Raw genomic sequence first — 22,721 nt, forward strand, 5'->3', positions numbered from 1 at the left:
TCCATTCCCCAAATTTTTGTGCTGTTTTTTAAACATGTTGCAAAAGCATTTCTAATCAAACCAAGGATTTCGTACAGAAGGAAAACTAACCAAAATGACTACTGAGGAATAAATTAGTCTGTCACCTTTCTCTCTGTGGATGATGACAACGAATGAGTTTTGTGAGCACCTACTGACTTTGTCTTCGTACCACATGTACTCTTTAATCAGCAATTTATCTCACTCATATCCTTTTGTTTCCGTAGTTGCTGCACAAAGATAAGCCAGTAACATTTATTTGCTGTATTGGGGCTTTGGGGAGAAGTGTCAAGCTTTTCCAAAGGCACAGCATCATACATGATGAGCCACAGCAATGGTGAAAGAGAAGGAACCAGCAGAGATTTTTGTCAGGGAGGAAGTGGAAGAATTCCACAGTCTGAAGTCTGGTGTGCAGTTTGCTTGTTCAGTAACCACAGAATGCCACTGCCATCCCAATATCTTCTTTTATTTGGTGCCATAAAAATAGCTGTCTACTTCAGCCTGTCATGACCTTTGATTAGCACGGATACAAGCAACTGCTTGTCTGTCAAAGCACTTCAGAACATACTTTTAAAACAGCAAGGTGGTCAAATATAAAAGTACGAGCCTGAACATGAAGTAATGCTGAGGCTTTTTTCCCCATACAAGTGAAAATTTCTCTTATCCCATTACACTCATGCAAACTGTACATAAAGTGCACTCTAAAGTGAGAAAAATACCAGAAAAGGTCCTGGAAATCTAAAGAGGAATTGGTTCTCAGTTTGTTCCAAACCTAAGCTTTCAATTGAATTAATCGGAGGTCCTGTTCTCACTCTCTGGGCTGAAGGAAACCTTCTTCACAAGAGGGAATACTTTCTACCAGTTGTACCAGTATTGTTTCCACCAGTATTGTTCGTATCTTTCTTTTTTATTTGACTTTTATGTAAACTGACAGTCAATTTCTTGGTGGACAATTGCCCACATTATAAAAATCCACTGATGTGTCACTGCTTGACTCTGCCAAAAAAGCCATAGCAGTTGGAAGAAACACAGTATTCAGCCTGTCATTAAAAAGGGGGTCTAGCTAACAATAAAAAGAAATGACCGTCAATAAACACAGCATTAAGAAGACATCTACAATTGTTTCAGGTGCTGTTGTGCTCCTGTAAGTCAGCATAAACAGTGGAGAGCTGTGGAGAGGGAGAACACAACATCAGGGGCGGCAAGTTTAAATGCATTATAGGTACAGCTCCCCAGAGAACAAACTGGATACACTGGAAATAGGAGGGAAAGTGCAAAGTAATTGAAAAAGGACAAAGAATTAAAAGGGAGGCCACAATACCATGCTGAGAGTCATGAAAATCACTGAGATAAAAGGGCTGTTCTTTTTAACAGTTACACATTTCTAAGCCAAACATGAACAAACTCACACAGATTTTCACCGCAGTTATGGTTTGTTTTTATTGTTGGGTGAAGAAAATGTACACTTAACTATTTTCTCAGTAAAGAAAGTGTTGTATTTGCAGTGATGAAGCAGCTGCATACTTTGTTTTGTCTACCAAGTGGTTAATGTAGAGATGTACTTCAGATTTCTTTCCCAAATAACTCAATGTAGTGATCAGCAAAAAAATGTCTAACTTTGTAAAAATAGGAAATTACAGTAAATATCACCATTTGGTTTTGAGCTCTAGCTTTTTTTACATAAAAACATCCACCCACAGCTCCTGCAACGAGCAATGATTATTTTAGTCTTTGTTGTTGCGTGCTCCAAACATAAACCTTTTGCACAAAAGCTAAGGTTGTTAGCCCCAGCCTCTTGAGCAAACTCCAACCCATGCAACCTAAATTCCTCCTGTGTTTTAAGATGGACACTGTATTTTTCACTTCCTCCTCTGAAATTCTTGAACCATGTTTTTAGAAAGAGACTTTGACCCTGGAATAGAGACAAACAAAACCAAAACATTAAGTGGCATTTCAGGTGCTCTCTGAGATAAAGCTTCCCACGCTGACCAAAATTCTGTCCTTCCACAAGGTACGCTTTCCCCTTTTTCCCCCCAAAGCTTTAAATCCAGGTTTAAAGTCTCTCCTGTTGCTACATAAAGCCTCTATGGGGGTTCTACTGACTCCTTACTCCTAGTCATGTACGTAACTACAAAGTGTGTCAAAAGAAGAAATGAGAGCAAAATAAAGGCCCATTTAATTAAAAACGCTGATAATCCCTAACAACGTGTCTGTTCTGAGAGAAATTCCCTTTCGGTGAGGAAGGAAATACTGCCTGTATCTGTCTCAGCTCAAAGCCCGTCGTCAGACAGGGAGCCTGAGGCCTAGAGGCGGCCGGTGCCCAACGAAAAGCTTGGCCGTGGCTCGGCTGACCGGTGCAAAAGCAGCCACCGGTGCACACGCACTGGGCAAGCGCGCTTCTCTCTCTGCTTGCCCACTTTTCCTGGCTCCGGGCGGTGAGCGGGCACGCCGTATCGGCTCGCCGCAACCGGCAGCACCGCGCGCCCCTGCTCCCCTCCTCGCAGCTTTATCCGCCCGTCCTCTCGCACAGCGACACGACGCCGGAACCTCAGCGCCGCCGCCGCCGCCAGGCCCGAACGGACGCGGCGGCGGAGCGGCCCTAGCACCCGCTGTCTTCCCCCCGCCCCAAGCCGCCGTGGCCCCGACGCGGCGACAGGCGAGAGGAAGGCCGGGCCCAGAAGGCAACGGCCGCGCTGACGTCATTATCCGGGCCTTCCGCGCGGTTCGCCCGGCGGGTCACAATGGAACCCGGTCGAGCTCAACCGTCGTGAAGTGGCCGCGCGCACCCTCGTTGCTACCTTCCCTCCCCGCCCTCCACCCCCGCGCGCGCTTTCCTCACGCGCGCGCGCGCCCCGTCGCCGCACACACAGAGGGGCGGGAGGGGCCGCGGTCTGGGTCTCGCCGCTGCGGCGTGAGTGACAGCCGGGGGGAACGGGGGCGGGGAGCACGTCACGCCGCTCGGGTAGCGGAGACGCCGCCGTTGCTGCGCTAGGTCGGGGCCTGTGGCGCGGAAGGCTGTGCCGGGTCCGCCATCTTGCCCAGGGCCCCGCCAGACGGAGGTGCGCCGCCGCCGGGAGCGCGAGAAGCCGCCGCGTCTCGCCTCGCTCGCTCGCTCCCTTCCCCCGCACGCACGGAGCCGTCAGCGCAGAGCGCTCCAGCCGCCCAGGTCAGCCCCTCCGCTGCCACCTTCCTTCTTGCCGCCTGCCCCCCTCCCGCCACGGCCCCAGCCGAGCCCCGGCGAGAGGCGCTGGGTGCGTGTGCGCCCCCTTCCTCCCTCTTTCCCTCCCCCGCGTGCGCCCTGTGCCCGGACGGGGCGGAGCAGAGCGCGCAGGTCCCGGCCAAGCCCCACAGCCGGAGTCGAAGCCCAGGGCCGCCGGGCAGAAGCTGGTGACGCAGGAAAAACGCCCCGGCGGTGCCGCCGGCGCCGGAGAGAGCGGAGCGGCCAGGACCGGGATCTGAAGCGCAGGCAGCGGTGGCAGCTTCGCTCTTCCTCTTCCCGTCGCAATACACGGCGCCCGCCCGGGGCGGGGGAGAACCGAGGAAGCGGAGCCGCCCCCTCAGTCAACCGGCTGCACGCCCGGGATCGCGGGGCCTGGCATGAGGCTCAGCCCTGCTGGCTGCCTGGGATGAGGCAGTCCCCGGCCGCGTTCCTTCGGCAGCACCCAGGAGGGCACTGGGCCGTCGCAGTAGCAGCCGCGGGACAAGAGGAAGACGTGCGGGGGTGAGTGGCGGAGCGCTGTACCCGGGCGGGGCCGGAGCCGAGGCCGGGGCCGTGGCTGGGACGCGACGAGGGGAAGCGGCTTGTGCTGCAGCCGGGCGTCGTGCGGAGCGGAACGGAGGGAAACGCTCCCTGGGGATGGGGTTGGCCGGGTCGGGGTGCGGGACGGCGGGGTGCGGCGGGAAGGAGGGGGCGAGCCGGGCCCCACGGGGCGGGGAGCGGGGGTGGTGGGGGGGTGGGGATAACGAGCGGCGGGCGGCGGCAGCGCCTCCCTCGCAGCCCCCGGCGTGTGGCCCTGCATCGCTGGTGTTTTGGAGGGCAAGGGAAAATGGCTGACGGCTCCTCATCCTCTCCCGGCAGCCGAGGGGTGGAAGTGTTCCGCGCCCCTCGGGGGGCTCCGGCAGCCGCCGGGCGGCCGCTCCCGCCGTCCACCGCTCCTGTCGCCGGGCGAGGAGGGCCCGGTGGCTCCCTGCAGCGCTGCACCCAGCTTTGCCTCCCCTGGTTCTCGCTTCCTTTCGCACCGAACGCCATTACTGAGGTGGAGTGATTGGAGCTCTGTAGGCCCGGGCGACGCCTGGAAATAAGGCCCTGCCGAGGCGCTTTTCCTATAGTCTCAATGAAAACCACCAGCACCAGCTCGTTCACGCCCGCTGTAAACATTATTAACACGTAGGCCACTCCTCTAGTCTCGGCTTCCAGCAGCCCGATTTCGATGCACAAAAACCCGCATTTGTGGCTTTTTGCATCTTCTAGTTCACCGTGCTGCTTCTCCTCGAAGTTACATCTGAAGGGCTCGTCTGTTGTGATTTAGGCAATATAACCCTCTCCCCTTGTCCAAGGTGTGCAGTAGGGGTAGTTGCGTGCAGCTTGGCGGTAGTTATTCGCTGTTATTGTCCTCAGGAAGACAGGATTTCACCAGTGGGATGGGTGGTTGGCTTTTTTTTTTTTGGTGTATGTGTACTGTCCCACATGGTGTGTATAGGGGTCATAACAGACTTTGAAAATTATTTTATTCTTACGTGATTTTGTTCTCATAGAAGCATCCAAAAATGTCGAGGTGGTTTTTAAGATGCCATATTTAATTTTCAGGTTGATCTCTCAGAAGTATAGTTAAGAATTTGGAAGATAAGCAGTAACACACAACAGGAAGAAAAAAAAAACTCTTTCAGAAAAGAATTTTTCTCATTAAATGTTCAAAGGACTTCCAGGCTCACTGTGGACATACTGTGTCTGTCTCAGCTGTCTTCATGTTGTCTATGCAACTTGATTTATATTCTCAGTCAGCTCTGCAGTTGTATTCATATCACTGGATGTTTTTTAGCAGCCCAAAGACCCTCAGAAGTCACAGACTTAAAGCTAGCACAAGGCCCACTTTTGCTGACCTAGTTGCAGAACTGGGGCCAGTATTTTTTAAAAAGTTGTTGAATTTAGTTGTTAATATTCAGCATTAAGTATACTAGTGCAGTGCTTGTAATGACAGGTGGACTAGGTAACCTATGTTTTTTAGCAGTCTTCTCAAATGCCTGAAAAATGGATACTTGTGTTGTTACTTTTAGGAGGGGACTATTGATGGGTGTTTGGAGGATTGACCTTGATTATGGAATTTAAATGGTGTCTGTAATGAGAAGGATTTAGGAGTGACTGAAATCTATAGGCAGCTAACTTTATTCTTGATATTTTAAGGTTTTACATTGAGAAATTGACAGACCTCACCAGAAATATTTGTGACTAAGTATCATTTTTATTTCAGCAAAACATAAGTAATATGTGAGGGTGTTGGGAGGGTTTTTTTTTTTTGCTTGGTTGTGGATTTTTTGGTTTCTTTTTCAAAACAATGCTTTTGATTCTTTGAGTTGAAGTAATGTTTATTCTTTGAACCAGAAAAGTACAGTAGCTAATATCAAGAATTTTGGGGAAGCATATAAAGTACACTATTGATTATTCTGCTGCAGTACAGCAGACAATGGTGATGCTTAATGATAGCTTTGAACAAAAAAACATAAAGCAGTTGTGGAGGGGGAGTAGAGGGGAGAATCTAGTTAAAAAGAAATGTAAGATTGTACTATAGTGACCTTTTCCTCTTCAATATCTTCTATAGTTTTGTGTAGGTTTTCTTAATAGTATTTCTTTTGAGTAGCCTCTGTCTTAATCTTTCCAGGCTGCTGCTTCATATCTTGCAGAATTTGCCCTTGTGATACTTCTGCCCATTGAATTGACAGGAAGACTACATCTGGAGGTGGTAGTCAATAAGGATAGTGGCAGCAAAACTGTTTAGTCTGTCTGTGGAACACTGTTGCCCTTACACAAACATTTTATTTCCCACATTGTGTTGCACTTGTACCCAGACCAGTGGAACTACTCTCTGTTCTAAATATACACTTTTAAGTTTATGCATTTTATTAGTATTTTTAAATTCATGCAAGCTAGACTCAGGATAAATAAGACTGAAATTGAGGTTAAAGTAGTGGATTAGTATCTATTCAACAAAATTAAATAGACTTTTAATAAAACAAAGAAACCTGTAATACCTTTGTTTCAACACAAATTTAAAATAACAATTAATGTAGGGCTTGCCAATACAAATACAACTTAGGGTAAAATTGGATAGGAATTGAGTTATTGATTAGTTTGAACAAATTACTTTTAAATGGCTTTAAAGTTACATTTCTATCAGGTATATATTGAAAATACATTAAGTTCCATGGGAAATATTTCTGTCATTCCTTCTCTGGTTTAGAAGCAAGTTCAGAACTTCCTTCACTTTTATATAAGGCAGTACTCTGAGGATACTTTTTTTTTTTCCACAGAAATATTTTTTTTTATATATCCTAAGAGATCTAAAAACTGTAGGTGTATTTTGAAAACGTCCTGAGCAGGTTATCCTCATTTGTAAACTAAATGTGTCTCTTACTGTCTTTCACCTAGGGCATGATTTATTTATTTCTTTAAAAACAAGCCAAACCTTGCAACATCCCCACCCCCAACCTGTTCAAGTACATCAATTCTTTTTCAAGTAGTCACAAATACTGTTTAATCAAACCAGTAGTCTTGCTTATCCTGAACTTGTAGAGACCATTGTGAAGATGCAAGGAGCTTTGCAGGCTTTTCTGTTCACTTGAAAAGCTATAGGTGTAGAGGCTTTTGTCTCCTTCAGAAAATGTGTTTCTGGATGTTAGTGTTAGTATTAAGCTGAACATGTGAATGTGGTGTCTCTTGTTCAGATATCTTAAGTTTTTCTTGCAACATGGATGTGTCTCTCCTTGAAACTCTGTGTAGCTGCATCCAGTTCTTTTATCCTTATCACCCTTGTTTAAAATAAGAGTTCAAAATATAAAGCCATGCTTGAGGGTATGTTTTGGGAACACAGCTTGATAATGTCTATCTTTTGTTGTAGCACCTTGCCTTTTGCAAAGCTAGCAATGCTGTGTGCTGTTGCTATAGACTTGTCTTCCATCGTACATAATGTTTGTGGTATATAAATACACAACATGATTTATTTTTTACATAATTGAGCTTTGTTATGCATACTGTCTCCCTGACTTAGGCCTAATCATAAAAGAACTAAAAATTAAGCAGCTATACCTGCCCTTTGCTATCAGTGTACAACATTCACAGTCTATTTTGTTTCCTTTTTCTTAGAAGGTTATTATTCTGCAATATCCAGTAGTGACAAATGTCAATTGCTTAGCTGTCTTGCCAAGCAGTTGGTAATGTTTAGGAAGAGCAGTTTGCTAAACCTTTGTATTGCACAGCGGTAGTTAAAAGAAACAGTCTTTGCCTAGCAGAAGTAAAGGATGGAAATAAGGTCTTTTATAAGTGTGTGCTTGTATGCAGTGAGACTTGAATTTTTCTACCTGGGATGTTTGAGTTATTTTGGATTCCTGTGTTAGCAAAATGCAGTGACGTTTTTCATATATTAAATCTAGGTTTTGTTCTTTAATTAATGTAGGAACATCTTGAAGTTCTCACACTTCAAATGAATTATAGTTTTGTAGTGAGTTTAGAGTATCTTTTTAAAACAGTTATGTTGTATTGGCTCTCTCTGCCATCCTTAAGGCTGTAGCATAACTTGAGAATGTGATTCCCTCTGTGCTTTCATGACAGAACCATGTTTTGACCTAGATCTTGTTTAAAGGCTTGAATAGAGCGGCAGAAAGCTGTCGTGACTTCGTACTGTCAAGTACTGCGTCTCTGAGACATTTCAGTGTCCACTTGAGCCCACTGGTGCTTTGAGCAGTTTCTGTAAATCTGGTTTGGTAAAAATTATTTAAAATATTGAGTGTTGACAAGATTACAGGAGAGACCTGTTAATAGCTTTCCTCACAACAGTGGAGAGGAGGGAAGTAAATAAGTCCTTAAAGTAGCTAGTTATGACTTAATGTAAAATCTTTTTGCTGGCTTTTTTATTTTAAGGGAGCTTAACAGCACGGACTGTTCCTTCTGCATTTTCTGTATGAATTGTCTGATATTTGCTTCATTTTATAAGAAGCCATTAGTTACTTATTTTATTTGAGAGTTAAATTCAATCTGCTTGATACCAAAGCCGTTTGTTTGCCAACTATTGATGTGTTTTCAAATCAATACTAAAATTTTGGGAATAAAAACCATTTGGATACATGTATGTTCACAGACTTACTTTCTAAAGGAAATACTGCTGATGTATAACTTTCTCAGTATTAAGTGTGAGAATGATTACTTGCTTTTCATTAACTGCTTTGTGTCAGTAGACGTCTAAAAGAGATCCATGGGATGTAGATTTAAAATCTAGTCATGTTTTGAATGCTAGCATTTTCAGCTTTTTTCATTAAATTAAAATAAAGACTGCTTTATAAGTAATGATTAGCTATAAGGAATGTTATTGTGGGAAACTTACTTGTAGCATACTTGATCTGCTTACAGACTCAGTATGTAACCCTGTTTTATGATTTAGTTTTCCTTATACCTGTAACCACCAACAGGAAAATGTGATTTTCTTGCTTATAGATCTTTGAATGGACATCTTAGCAAATCATACTGTTTGGTAGTTAGTGTTTAGCCATAAATTCAGGGGAATTCCATGTTGTGTCATTCCTTAAGGATGTACATCTGTGAATGCAGAACTCTCACAGAAGAAACTTTTTAAGCATCTGACATTCAAGAATATGTTGAAGGCAAGACACAAACAAGCAACTCCTCAGTGTTTGCTCGTGTCCTCCTCTGCTGTAAACTGTAAAAGACTTCCCTAGTGGTTCTTTTTTTAAACAGAAGTGTTATTCAAATGAGTGCTTCGAAATAATGAAAAGTACATGAAGGGAATTCAGAGCTAACTTTTCATTAAGCTTCCATGTAACATCCCCAAAACTCAAATAATAGAAAATTTTCCCCAGAAGAGCCTTTGTTAAGACAAGTAACAGCTGAATGGCAACATGGAATGATACAAAAAAGTACATTACAAATTCTATAGGCCTCAATCCTTAAGTCACTTAATTACTGCTTAACCTTTTCTATATCTTCAGTGGGACTAGCTGTGGGATAAGGAAAAGGTACTATTTTGTGTTAGGGATGGTCTTAGCTATCATGTTCTGAAATGGTGAAAGAAGAAAAAGGGAGTCACTTATAAATGTGTTCAGTAAAGAAAAGCCAGTACCAATGTGTGCCATGTAGGATCCCTCTGTTACCAGACAGGCTTTTTTGGTTGGAGAGAAGGGCTTTTCCTAGCACTCTGGTATGGGATAGGGATGAGGGGCCTGTGTTAGCTATGGGTGGAACTTCAGGTTTCAGAAATGAAGATTGACAATGAGGGGAGGAAAAGTCTCTTACTTATCTAATAGGAGAATAAACATTGTTGTCAAAATATATGAGCATCTCAGTAAGTAACCTTACCGCTCTTGGTGTTTAATTTTTCCGCTGTCTTAGCAATGAAATGCTTCAGTGTGCTGATGCATAAGTTTCAACAGAAGAAGTCTATGAATTTGAAAGTTTAATAAGAAAGGTGGATCTGCTTAGCTTGATTTTTAGTTGAATAGGTTGGTGAAAGATCAACATTTTTATAAACTAAAAGCTTAAACTATATTTTGTATTAGACTTTGTTTATTGCTAATTTAGAAGTAAAACCATAATTGGTGATTTTTGATGTTTCCCTGTAATGTATTTTCCTGAATTCTTTAGCTGTGAATATTTACATTTTTTTAAAATTGTGACAGAAATTCTCTGAAGCTTAAAGGTGAAAACTCCAGCAACTTGTTCTAGAGTTTCAGGCTTCAATTTTCCACAGCCCTCTGTATGACTTGACCTGTCTTTCAGACAGTGTTTTATTAATCACAGTGGGACCTTAAAATCCCAGGTGCTTTTCCTGATGGTTTGTAATTGCATATCTGTGTATATGCACACCTGCGTGTGCACACACGTGCTGTCAGACATTTGTTTAAGATTGTCTACCGAATTTTTTTTCCCCTAGCTGAGATAGTAATGTCAGATTTCTTGAGTGCTTTGTAGTTCTCGTGCTATGTTGGAGTTTCTTCATAACAGTTCTAGAAATCAGACAGGAGGATAACCTCCAAATTGCCTGAAAATTCTTATTCTTGTAGTAGTTTAGACAGATTGCCGTGGTTTGTAACGTTTCTAGTAAAGATGTAACTTGAAGCATGAATTCCCCTTACGTCATCTGAGAAGCCATCAATTCCTTTCCCTTTATTTCCATGTTTTAGGAGTGGGGAAACAAAAGTTAGGGTGTTTTTTTACGTAAAATGAAAAACTTTGAAGTTAAATGAAAAACTTCATTTTCATTAGTGGCAATGGATGAAGAAAGGTTAGTGTAGTGTCAGTGAAACCTTGTTGTAAGCTAATGTGTCTTAGCCATGGAAAAAATAAAACCCTGTCTGATCTGTATCAGATTCTGATTAACAGATATATGACAAATTTTCTGCTTATCTGCACCATCCTAAGATTTTTGATCAGATGAAGGAGGGTTTTGTAATGTATCCTGTCATGAAGTTTCCTATTTCTTTGTGGCACTTTCTTGATAATGGAAAGAATATTTAGAACCACTAGCAACTCTGGATATGGTGCCTGGAGGAAGCTGGATGAAGGTAATGAATGACCAATGTGGTGTTAGTGTAGTTTTGTTGTTGGCAGGTAGTAGCCAAAGATATTTGGAGATTCAGATGCACTGTGTTGATTGATCCTTAGTTGGTACTTCAGCAGATCATATTTTCCTAAAATTTAAATTGTACTTAGTAGCTGATATTCTCTTTAGATACTTTATGTTTACTTGAGCGCAGGTGTCACATGGGAAGATTGAGAGGATGTAGAATTGTATATATTATCTAGACTAGCAGCAAGTAAGTTGGGAGCAGATAATCAAAATCTCCTGTGAGGGCTGCTTCACGCTTTTAAGGATCTGCTTAGACTACAGTACACTTCAAATACTGTTTGAAGCGCTTTCAGTGTTGCTAAGCCACTGTGGTTCTTCACAGGTCTGAAAATATGCTAAATAGTAGTAGTTCACAACAGTGAGGACTGAACTCTTTAGTTCTACTTTTGGTTATTCTAAAAGCAAAACTTTGTTTTAAATGTGAGTTTAATATGTGTGTCGTGTAACTTCTAAATGACAGCTGTCCACTGTAATTCATTATTCTATATGTCTTTAACCTAACCAACTTCTCTAGTGTACTTGACAAATTTCTTTTCCCAGAACTTCTGTGCCAGAATAGGGGGAGTGGGAGGGAGGGTAAAGGCCTTATGACATTGGTGATTAAGCAGTTCAGCTGCTCTGGTTTTTCTATCTATAGAGATTATAAAGACACTATTTTTGGGGTACATTTCAGTAGGTACAGTAGATGTAAAAACACTTTGTTCACAAACTCTGGAAATGTTTGTTTTAAAATTCTTTCTCAGGATTTTTAAGATGTTTTCTCTCAAGAAATTGGGATTTTTTTTTTTTTGTTTCCATTTTTGTAGTTTGCACCTACTTCCCTGCTTGGTGTTATTAGTTTGCTTTAAAGAAACACTGTGATGAGATTTTGTTGATTTGATAACGTTGATGTCTATGCATATACTTTTTTTTCTTTTCCTTCCTGAATATATTCTGTTTAATTCACTCTGTTTTAATGGATATCTTTGGATAACTTGCTTTGGGCTTTTTTTTTTAAATTTTTTTTCTTCTTTCTCTCATACTTGTGGGTAGCTAGTACTTTTTTGTGTAACTACTGTTTTAGTTTCACAAAATTGGTGAGATTAGGTGTGCACTTTGGAGAGACGTTTTTACTGGGAAGAAAGTGTCTTCTCTACAGACAAAAACTTGTCACAGGCTGCATATAACCACTTGGGTTTTTTTCTTTGCTTTGCTGAATTTGTAAATACGAGGTTGGTGATTGCTGTACCTTATTTTTTGCTCAGATGTGTGATAAATGCAAGTGAAAAGTTTGATTTCTTCCCCCCCCAAGTTAAAACATAAATTGAATTAGGATAGGAGTACTGTTTTTTTTCCCCATTTATAGTACGTATTATTTCATCAGGATTTGGGGGGTAGTGTTCCAGAGTGGATTCCTCAGCTGAACTAAAAGCTTAATTTTGTCTGTTTTTCAGTTGAACTTTCAGATAGCTCAGTGAAGTTACTTAAAAGTTGCATGGGATGAAAAACAAATGATGCAAAGAACCTTGGAAGAAATGCATGAGTCATGATCTGTTTAAGTATTTTACCACTGAAGGGGGATATTTTCACTTGAGCCATGGGTAATTTAAGATTTCTCTAAGTTTACGTAAAAGTGGAAAATGAGGAACTAAAAGAATGAAGCTTGTCATTAAACAAGTGGATTTTTTCCTCCCACTTAATTATGAACTCTTCTTCCCATTGGATCTGAGACTCATTTAATTTGGGAGATGATGGAATCGGATCATTATTTGACCTTTGGAAAGTATCTTGCCTTTGGAATTCACTGTTTAAATGCATGTATTACATAAGTTTAAATCCCATACTGAGTATAATTATTACTCTGTTTATAAACTTGATAGATGCTTTTCACTCTCAGCCTATACATTTCCCAAACATTAACATATTATTTCTCACATCAATCTGTAAATTGAAAAGCTTGTGCTGTCTTTTATGTCATTGAAGAAATGAGGAGCAGAGGCTATAATCTTCAAAAGTATCTCCTGTCATAACTTCATTGGATTTTCGTTAAATGTTCAGGTGTTACAGACAGTTTATGTTGACTTAAGTTGCTGCTGTGCTTCCTTGCTCTTCCTCGGTTTTGCCTTTATCTCATTCCCAGAAAAATGAGAGGAGGGTAAAGTGAAAAATCTATGATTTCTGCAGCAATGTATATGAACAAGACCCAAAGAGTTCTGCAGTTCTGATTTGTTTCTTGTAAAACATGGTTTTAACTTCTGCGACAAATAAGGTATGGACAATATTTCTTGCTGGTGTCTCAGTTACTGTTTACCCAGAGGTCTTAGTTTGATGGAAATGAAAGTACAGTGAAAACCAGACTACTCTGAAAATGCCAAATTATGTAGGAGAAAAATGGCAAATTCAGCCTTTGACAAATATGTAGAGCATGTTCTGTCTGTATCTGTCACACAGACACAAAATTTTGCTACGTGAAAATTTCTTTTGCTAAAAAGTAGTGAGAAGTTGACAGTCACAGTGGATGTAGCTGTTGTACCCTGTTACTCACACTCTGTCTTCTCTAATTCCATTTTTTTTGGACCTGAATTTCTAGACTATTTGAATTGTACAGCCTTGGTTACAGTTTTATAACTCTAAGGGGTTTTTTTATGTCAGCAGAGTAAAATTGTTTGCCAGCTTTTGCATTTTACATCATCTGCATTACCTGCTGTATCTTTGTCACTGATTTATATACTTGTGGTTAGATTATTCAAAGTGTTACTGCAAAAGTGATTTTCCTGAGTCATTGTGATCAGATAAGTATTCCATTGGCTTTATCATAATTTCCAGGGCAAAGACAGCTTTTTTGCCTTCACCTTCTTAAACTTCTCGTACTTAGCCTTATTTTATCTGGCTACTTTATTTCTTTCATGACTGAACTTCTGCATTCATGAATTGACATTCTTGGCATTTATCATATGCTAAACAGCTTTCTCATTATGCATTTTCCTATGATGTCCATTGTACTTGAGAATAATTTTGGTCTTCATGACACCTGTGTTATCAAGACTCTAAACATATGTGAACCTTGGTTCCTGTCATAGCTAAGTATGTACTAACTATAACTATTCCTATTCTGTTTCCTTTTTCTCCTCTTTCAAGGTGTATTTCACGGTACGTTTGCACTGATGCTAAAGGAGATAATCCTGTCCTGTTTCTCATGGCATTGTTGGTATTCATATGGCATGTGATGCAGCTGAAAACTAAAATGATTTTCATTCCTTTCCCCCAGTTACCTTTCAGCCAGACTGCCTTCTTTATCTGGCTGGCTATGTGGTGATGCAAGGGCTAATATTAGTGGTGAGATGGTTAGGTAAAAGCAAGCAAGATCACTCCTCTTCTTCCAACAGTGGAGACTTACATGGTTTCACATAATCTATGGAGCTGTGCCTTCAGCTGACATCTGTCCACATGCAGAAATGCAATGAAACTTCTGTTCTAAAATTTACCAGCGTGTAATACTTTTACTGTGGAGTAAGGTTGCTGTTTCTCACTGAGAATGGAAGCAGAAAAGATCCATGTAAACACTGTAGTGGCAAAGCTAACTTCTGAGAATTGTGTTACTGTCATATATTGCTAGTTAAGGCTAAAGAGAACACTGAAAAGAACAGTTAGGACATTACTCTTGTCTCTTGTGGTCTGTTCCTGGATTCAGCTGAAAGCTGGTGTCTTTGTAGTCTATTTTGTGTATTGAATAGAGATGCTTTTTAGCAAGGGGGTTTATGGGATTCGTCAGTTAACCATTTTTAGTGCAGGGAGGTTACTTAGTAGTGTGTGTTCTGGATAGGTCTTTTTCATGAAAGACCTATAGGTGGCTTGGGTTTTCTGAATGACTTCAGTTTTCAGACAGAGCAGCAACAGAGTTTTTAAACCTTTCCTCAGTCTTTAGCGTGTTTGGTCATTATCTCCTGCATTTCTCAGTCAACAAGGTTATTACATGCTTTTTGATATCTTTATAGATACAAATATATAATATATAATATAAAATTTCTGGGAGAGTGGAGTTGCTTTTTGGCTCTGTGGGGGAGTGGATATAGTGGAAATAGTTTTCCTGTTTTCAGCCCTGTTTATTCTTAACATACTTTCTAAGGACTTCCTTACTTATTCCTATCCAAAGTCCTCTGCTGTTTACCTTCTCACATTTTTATCAAACGACAGCCTCTGTTGTGTTGGCAGAAAAAGCATTAAGAGAGAAGATAAAACTGCTGTTCCTGATGCCACTTGTTATTTCTCTGCAGAGAGGCCAGGATTTTTAAGAGTTTTTATAAAAGTTCTCTGAGCATCACGATAGGTCTTTGCCAGTGATTTCCTGAGCATTCAATATGCTTAGGCAGATGCGTTGTATGCATTTACTTGGAAAAGAGCAAGTTTAAGGCAGATAGTCTTAAAAAAAATAACTGTCAGCTTCTGACACCGCCTAGTGAGCTTGTGCAAGCTCAGTTTTTCAGAGCAAGTATCTTCTGACTGAAGTGCTTGTAAAGCAACAGGAAATGACAAAATGTTTACCTGCAGTTAGCCAGCAAGGAACACTACAAGAATCTCCAGGCTGAGTTAGATATGTGAAACATTGAAAACTAGTTGGAAGTTTGACTAAGTTTGTTAAGCAGTTACGAATAAGCGTATTGAAGCATGAATTTCTATGCAACTATCACCTTCTTCTGTATTTGAGCCATTTTAAATTAAGATTGATGGCAATGATAATGGTAGGGTTTGTGTTCCTGTGCTTAGTATGTGCTTTTTGATTGAACATTACATGAAAAGCAGAGTTCAAAAAAAATTAAAGCTAGTAGAGCAATGGGAGATAGCTTCTTTGAATTTAAAGCATTTCAGAATATCTCAGTATTTCACAAAAGTTAATTTTGTCATAATTAAAAAATGCAAAATACTTCCAACTTGATGTAGATGCTGTACCGTACTTTAATAATTTGCAGTTAGCCAAACAATAAGTTGTTGATAATGTGTTGATAATATCACAGAGTATTAGGACTGTAGACATAATAATAGTTAAATAATAATTTTCACCATTGTAATATTTTTATCCTAGTTTAGAGAAGCCCTTAAATTCTCCATAGCAAACATGGAGTGAGAAGAAGCTAGCCTGTTTTTTTTGCATGCTAACTTTAAACTTCACTTTCCTAACAGAAGCTTTATAGTATAATAGTGGTAACAACATTGAGTACTGCATGCTATGGTGATAATCTCAGTTGCTGTGTATAAGCATGACTTAAAGAATAGCATGCAAATAAAATGTAGAAATAACCCTATTGTAATATCCATAAAAGTGCATTGTACTGTAAATAATTTCATATTTTAAAGCCACGAGTGGCATGAACTTGGAAGATGCTGTTATGCTTCCCTTCAAATACTTGAGAAACAACAAAGGTTGCAAAAGCCGTTGACCTAGCAGTAGCCTGGTAGAATGGACAAACCTCATCAGAAATAACAGAAGTCATAACGTATTCGTGTTCCACAGAGGGAAACCAAGCTGGAGGTGCCACTGAGCATGAATGATGACTTGGGCATTTGTGCATTTCAGCAAGATCTTCTAAGGATGGAACATGGAAGTGTTACTTTGGTTTTTGTTCATTCTCCAAGGCAAATTGGATTTGTTGAGTATAGCAGATCAAATGCAGCTTTTTAATTTTCATTCCGTTTTAGAGGTTTTTTCCTGCGTTTACTGTTATTTGTCATCTTTAGGCAGTTGCACTAGGTGATCATTGTAGGTACCTTCCAGATGAAAAATATTTCTATTCTTAAATCTTGTATTCTGCTCATTGAAAGAGAGACAAATACTTTCATAGTTTTATCTTCATTAATCCTGCCTGCAAAATTGTGCTAAAAAAAAATCTGAGATTTCTTTGTGAGCTCTGCAGCAAAAGAAGACACAACTTTGAAGGAAGTTTTAAAAGTCGGGAGAGCTAGAGGATAAAGATTCTAAATAATTATTACGAATCTGAACCCAATTCCCAAAAAGAAGTGAGAGATTTTGTGAATGCTTTTGTGAATTTATAGAACCCATGTTCTTCTCTAATTAACCTTTGGACCCAATTTAGACAAGAAATTATAGACTCTATATGCAGCCTGAAATAGCAATAGAAACTTCCTCTGTAAGTCAGAGAGCTAAAGTTCTGATATGTAGCAATGATTTCACTGCTAGTCTCACAACATGAGATACAAATCCCAAAGCTTTTACGAAGTTAAAAGTACAAGGATTTGATTGTGAAAGAAGAAAGGAATATCCATTCCTAGAGATGTAATTGAAGGAACTTCTGAAGTGGTTAAGAAACTGGAGTTCGCAGTATGGAGGAAAAATCTGCGTAGATGCATCAGTATTTGTTTATTTTTGTTAATGTGAATATTGTAGACTTCTTGTGGCAAATCTGAACTAAATGAGAAAAGATCCATTCTTTGCTATGAAATGTTCAAACACAAATGCTACTGCAAACCACAATATTGATGGCATTCATCTCACAAAGATGAAATGAATGTGAGACTGTCAGCTTTTTGCAAATAAAATTTTTGTCCTTGTTTTAATTTGCTTTAGTACTTGAAAAATGGATACTGTTCAACAGACAAAACATAATTGAAGTACCCCATTTTCTCATGTTAGCAGAGCTGCGGGAAAAGATTACATGTTAACAAAATCAGGTTTGATTTGCATAACATGATTTTTTGAATTTACTTTCTTGCCAGGCTCTTGCTTTCAAGAAAACTAGACTTCGGTAAAATTGGTGTTTACTGTTATTTCTCTGGCATAATTGAACTCCTTTCAAGAGCTTTTTGCTGAAGTTGGTGGATTTTTTTATGCTTTGTTTTTCAAGGCTGAAGACTTACAGATATTCTTTCCTGTGCATGGCTGGTAGTAATTTTTTTACACTCTATTATTACTGATTTTGTTTCAAACCTGTTGAATCCAGACCTTCCTCCCTATTTCGTTCTGTATTTTGTCTGTCTTTTATATAGAATTATAGATTTGAGTTGGATGGGACCTTAAAGATTATATAGCTCCAGCACCCTTGCCAAAAGCAGGGACATCTTCTGCTATACTGGATTACTCAAAGCCCTGTCCAGTCTGGACTTAAATACTTCCAGAGATGGAGCATCTGCAACCTTTCCAGGCAACCTGTTGCAGTGACATACCACCCTTATAGTGAAGAACTATTTCTCAATATCTAGGCTAAACCTATCCTCTTTCAGTTTGAAGCCATTACCCCTTGTCTTCCTTACTTGATGTGAAGAATAGTGTTAGCGAATATATTACCCTTTATCATTTATGCTTTAAGAATTACGTTTAAAGAGGGTTTCTGTGTATGAACATTATTTTTAATTGAAAGTGTAGCTATATATAGTTTGGTAGTGGTATCAGCTGGTCGTCTTAGCTCTGTGCGCTATTTCAGACAGCTAAGAAATGTTTTCTTGCATGACTAGCCAAAGATTTGCAAAACTCACATTTTAGATGTTTCAGTTCTGTTGTTTAAGTCTACAGGTTAAAAGCTCTTAGCATGAAATAATACTTCAATATAGTTGTAACTTTAGGCTTCACAATTGAAAATGTTATACTGTGTGTAGAAAATGGTGTACCTCTTTTTAAAAGCTGTAGGGAAAAGGCAGGTCTTGACTACTTTTGATTTTGTTACGTGTTTGATTGGCAATTACTGCTTTTTTGAAGAGACAGTGGCAGTTATGGTTCACATATTATTTGCCTGCTGACTTTTCAGTTCTTTTTCTTCTTTAATAGACTCTGAAGTTGAAAAATGTAGAAATAGCAATCTGAAAAGGCCATCTTTATTTTCTTATTGAAAGGGAGTAAGATCAATAGCAGTTGGAACCTAGGACAACTAGACTGCCTTGGAAGTGATTGGTCTCTGGTGGTCTGTTCTGTGCCTGTCCTGTAATGGGTCTAGATACTTGATTCAGGATGTTGCAGTTGCACCTCACAGGGGCAGCAAATTGGTTTGGAGGGTATCAATGTTGGGTTTTTGTTTTGTTTTCCCTAGGTGTAACTGGCTATAATTCCCAAGTTTTCTTACCAGTTCTGTGACCAAAACTATATGCTTCTATTAAAAAGACAACAGTCCTGATACTTGTTCTTGCTACAAGCATGCGATTGTGGTGTTAAGATGCAATTGCCTTTCTACAATAACTATGCATCCAGTCATGTTTCTCTTATACCAAGCTTTACATCTATGAAGTTTTTGATATGTCTTTTTTATTCAAGGCAAATGACCTGACAGTTGGCTATGTTAATGCATATTTTATTTTGCCAATCACATCATCAGGTGATCCAGATTACTCTGACATATTCTTTTTGTTTATTACATTGTGTACCATGTACAAAATTTATTAGTAATTTTTATATCTTTTGATATTGTTGATGATACAGACAAGTATGTATGTGAAGCGTTTGTATAGAAATATTTTCCTTGTTTGTTAAAATTGTGTTAATAATTCTGGTTTCAATCAGTGGAGATTTTTTTTAAACCTGTGTTGTTTACTGTAAATTTGATCAGAGAAGCATGTAAAAATGCAGTACAGAAATTCAGGTGGTGTCTAGCATCTTCCATATTTATTATAAAGAAAAGCATTAAATTGATCTTATTTACTAGACTGTAGGCCATTGCATTGGTAACTGTGAGTTTCACTAAATGGAGATTGTGTCTAGAGATGGTTGTTTTAATTTCTTTCCATTTCCCTTACTGCTTCCCCCCCTTCCTTTCTGTGCTCTTTTGGATTATGTCTTGTTTTTCAAGATCGTAGCAGTAATGCCTGTAGATTTGTCTGGATTTTTGATCACACATCGTAAAACTTTGGAGTGCAGCTTATCTGAGTTTTATGGTTTTAGAGTACTTAGTATAAGTTATTTTAATACATTACACTATAAATATTGGAAACTGAGGGGTTTTCTTACGACATTGATGAATCTTTTGTGTTTAGATTCAGAGCAGAAATAGTAATATCATGGCAGAAGAGACTGAGATGTTTAACATTCGCTTACTGCTTTATATGGTGGTTGCTGGAATGTTTAAAATGTATTAATTCTGACTGTTAACCATCTGTGTGTACTGGGAAATACAGCTGAAAATCAAGGATAATCAATTAGAATAAATTTAGAAGACTAAAAGAATTCCTTTGAGAGACATTATTCTCTTTTGTTAGTGTAATGCAGTATGTTTATCCGTAACTGAATTTTGGTTTAGGTGCAAGAAAAATCAGGTGTTATTTTTTTCTCCTGAGTTAGTATGTGAACCTATATGTTCTCTTGAAGTGACTTTAAAGACTTGTTCCACTAGGAAACTGAAACTGTTGCTATCGCTGTCCAATTTTTTTCTGAACCTCTGCTAAGTATTAAACTTTCAATGCTATTTCAACAGAAATACAGTTTGCGTCTGACTACTCTTAAGAAGAATACTAATTGGCAAGAATTACAGACTGCATTGTGGGCATCCTCATGCAGAGAAAACATGGAGTTGAGTACTACTGTGTAAACTTGAATGTCTGGTCTATTCTCTTTCAGACTTTCTAGTGCGTCCCATTCTGTACGTGCCTAAAGCTTTTAATGTGGCTTTTATACTGTGCTTCAGAAACTGGAAGACAGATACCTCAATGCTCAGAATTTTTTGATTTCTCCTATTCCCTAGTGCTTCGCTGTAAAAATTAATGTCTTGGTGAAAAAAGCCTTCATTAATTAAGTGAAATTAAGCCTGTATTTTTTGCTACCTGTAATACTGATAATGTATTTAGATTTTTTTTTATTTTATTTTATCTTATTTTTTTAGCATTGACTCTTGAGCATCCAATAATAATGCTCTTTGTAGAAAAGAGGCAGAGCAGTCAAGTTGAATATGAAGTAACATTAAAACTTAATTATCCCTTGTTGAATATGAAGTAACATTAAATATTTTTTAAAGGCTGACAGCATAACATTTTACAATTAAGTAGCATTTGGATTAGTGCTTGAAAGAACAAACAGAGTTCTTAGAGGTCTGGATGGGGAATGTTGCTTTATAACTTGGAGAGGTGTAACTATTGTATCTTTTAGTTATAGAATTAGGTGAACATCTTGAAGTATTTGATATTGCCATGGTCAAACTACCATTTTAATAACCAGAAAAATGGAACCAAGAACATTTAATCAGTCTTTGGTTCAAACTTTGGACATCTGTTTTCCTATGATAAAGTAACAACTGCAAGTGTGCATATTCCTTTTAATCTAGAAAATTATTTAAACGATGGTGTTAAACCATGATCTTTCCTTGCTTACAATGTTATACTGCTGCTTGTGAAGGATTGAGGTTGCAGTTGGACCCAGAAGATCAACTCAGTCCTAATGGACTGTATTGCCAGGAGCACATGTTTTTGAAGAAAGACAGTCTCCTGCATGAAGAAAACTGTAGTTTAATTCGACAAAAGTACAACATTGTGTTGCTCAGCAGTGTGAGATTGCATCTGACTGTTGAAAAAAATGAATATACTAAAAACTCTTAAGTCTGATTTATTTATTTATTTTTAGTTTTGAGGTTGTTTCCTGTTGTTGCTTGTTGCTTTAATACAAGATGAAAGAAGTCTTGCCCACTTCTTTGCGTGTTCATTTTGAATTCAAGGAAAGGACTGCATAGTAAATGAAAGTCATAGTTCAAAACATTTAGGCAATTTTTAAAATAGATGTTACGACAGAAGTGACTATAACCTAGCCTTCTTAGGTTATAGTGCATGCATTTACCAATACTTTTTTTTATTCACTTGACTTCATTATGTTCTTGGAAAACCTGACTTGTTTTATTGTGGCCAAAACTCTTGTCTCCCAGCATAAGACACTGCTTTATTAAGCTGCTCACCATCACCTTGAATGTAGCTTCTTAACAATTTGGAAGTGTTTAAAACAAGAGTTTAAATAATAGAATTACAGGGACTGTAAATTTTATGTCCCTTCTCCTGTCATTAAGGTATGTTGAATATCTTTGAGGATTGAGTTTCTTATCAGTTAATTCAGTGTAACTCTCACTGAAGGATCCTGGGAGTGAAAGAGTGGCCATACTTGATTAGAGGCCCAGTCTTGCTTTGTGCTCTGTCCGTGTCAGCCAGGCCACAGCTTACTGAAGGGAACACAGTTAATTGTCTTAATATTTACTGCTTTTGTAAGTAAGGCATTGACTACTTGCTTCCTCGGTGCTATGTCATTGGCATTCTTCTCTTTTTACTGTTATATGAGCAAAACACTTCTTTGGAACAGGAAGTGGAATTGACTTGTCTGTTTTGTAGCCAGAATTAAGAGTATGATCTGAAGACCTGACCTCTTGTTACATTATCTGGGAAAAAACATCATGTACTTTAAGTAACCAGTGGTACACTAATCGTTAAATGCCCCAAGAACTATTGACAAGTGAATGTCTTTTAGAGAATGACAACTTTTAGTGCAGTCCAATTCTCTTTCAGGACTTGACCATCATTGATTATTGCCCTGAAGTAAGACAGTCCTTTCAGTGGTGTAAAGGATTTGCTTGGGTTTTTTTTTTAAGTCTTGTGGGAAGTTATTCCTCCTGGAAACACAAAGCTAATACCTTCTGAATATGTCAGTTTTGTTTCCTTGATGTGCAAGACTGGATACTACGTTCTCTGCCTTTGCTTGAATACAGTTTGCTTTGGTTAGAATTTCTTGGACTCCAAGCTTGGCATTTCAATGACAATTTTATGTTGTGACTGAAAAATGTTTGATGGAAGGAGGTCAACTTTATACAGCAAAGCTTGAGGAGAGACTTCTTATCACCTGAAAAGGGATCAGAAAACCATAAACTTAGGCTGTTACAGCTGAAGCACTTAAATGTAGTCAGATTCTGCCCT

General features: G+C 39.3%; 1 protein-coding gene across 2 annotated transcripts in view; it reads left to right on the forward strand.

Moving 5' to 3' along the window:
* The first annotated feature begins 2,935 nt into the window (after window positions 1-2,935).
* Window positions 2,936-22,721, forward strand: part of USP9X (ubiquitin specific peptidase 9 X-linked) — a 106,581-nt gene continuing 86,795 nt past the window's right edge. For both annotated transcript variants that reach the window (XM_062000162.1, XM_062000169.1), the window contains exon 1: window positions 2,936-3,739. The gene's annotated coding sequence lies outside the window, so the exon portion shown is untranslated. The remainder of the gene's footprint in view (window positions 3,740-22,721) is intronic.

The sequence above is a fragment of the Colius striatus genome, chromosome 1, assembly GCF_028858725.1.
Source record: "Colius striatus isolate bColStr4 chromosome 1, bColStr4.1.hap1, whole genome shotgun sequence".
Taxonomy (NCBI): Eukaryota; Metazoa; Chordata; class Aves; order Coliiformes; family Coliidae; genus Colius; species Colius striatus.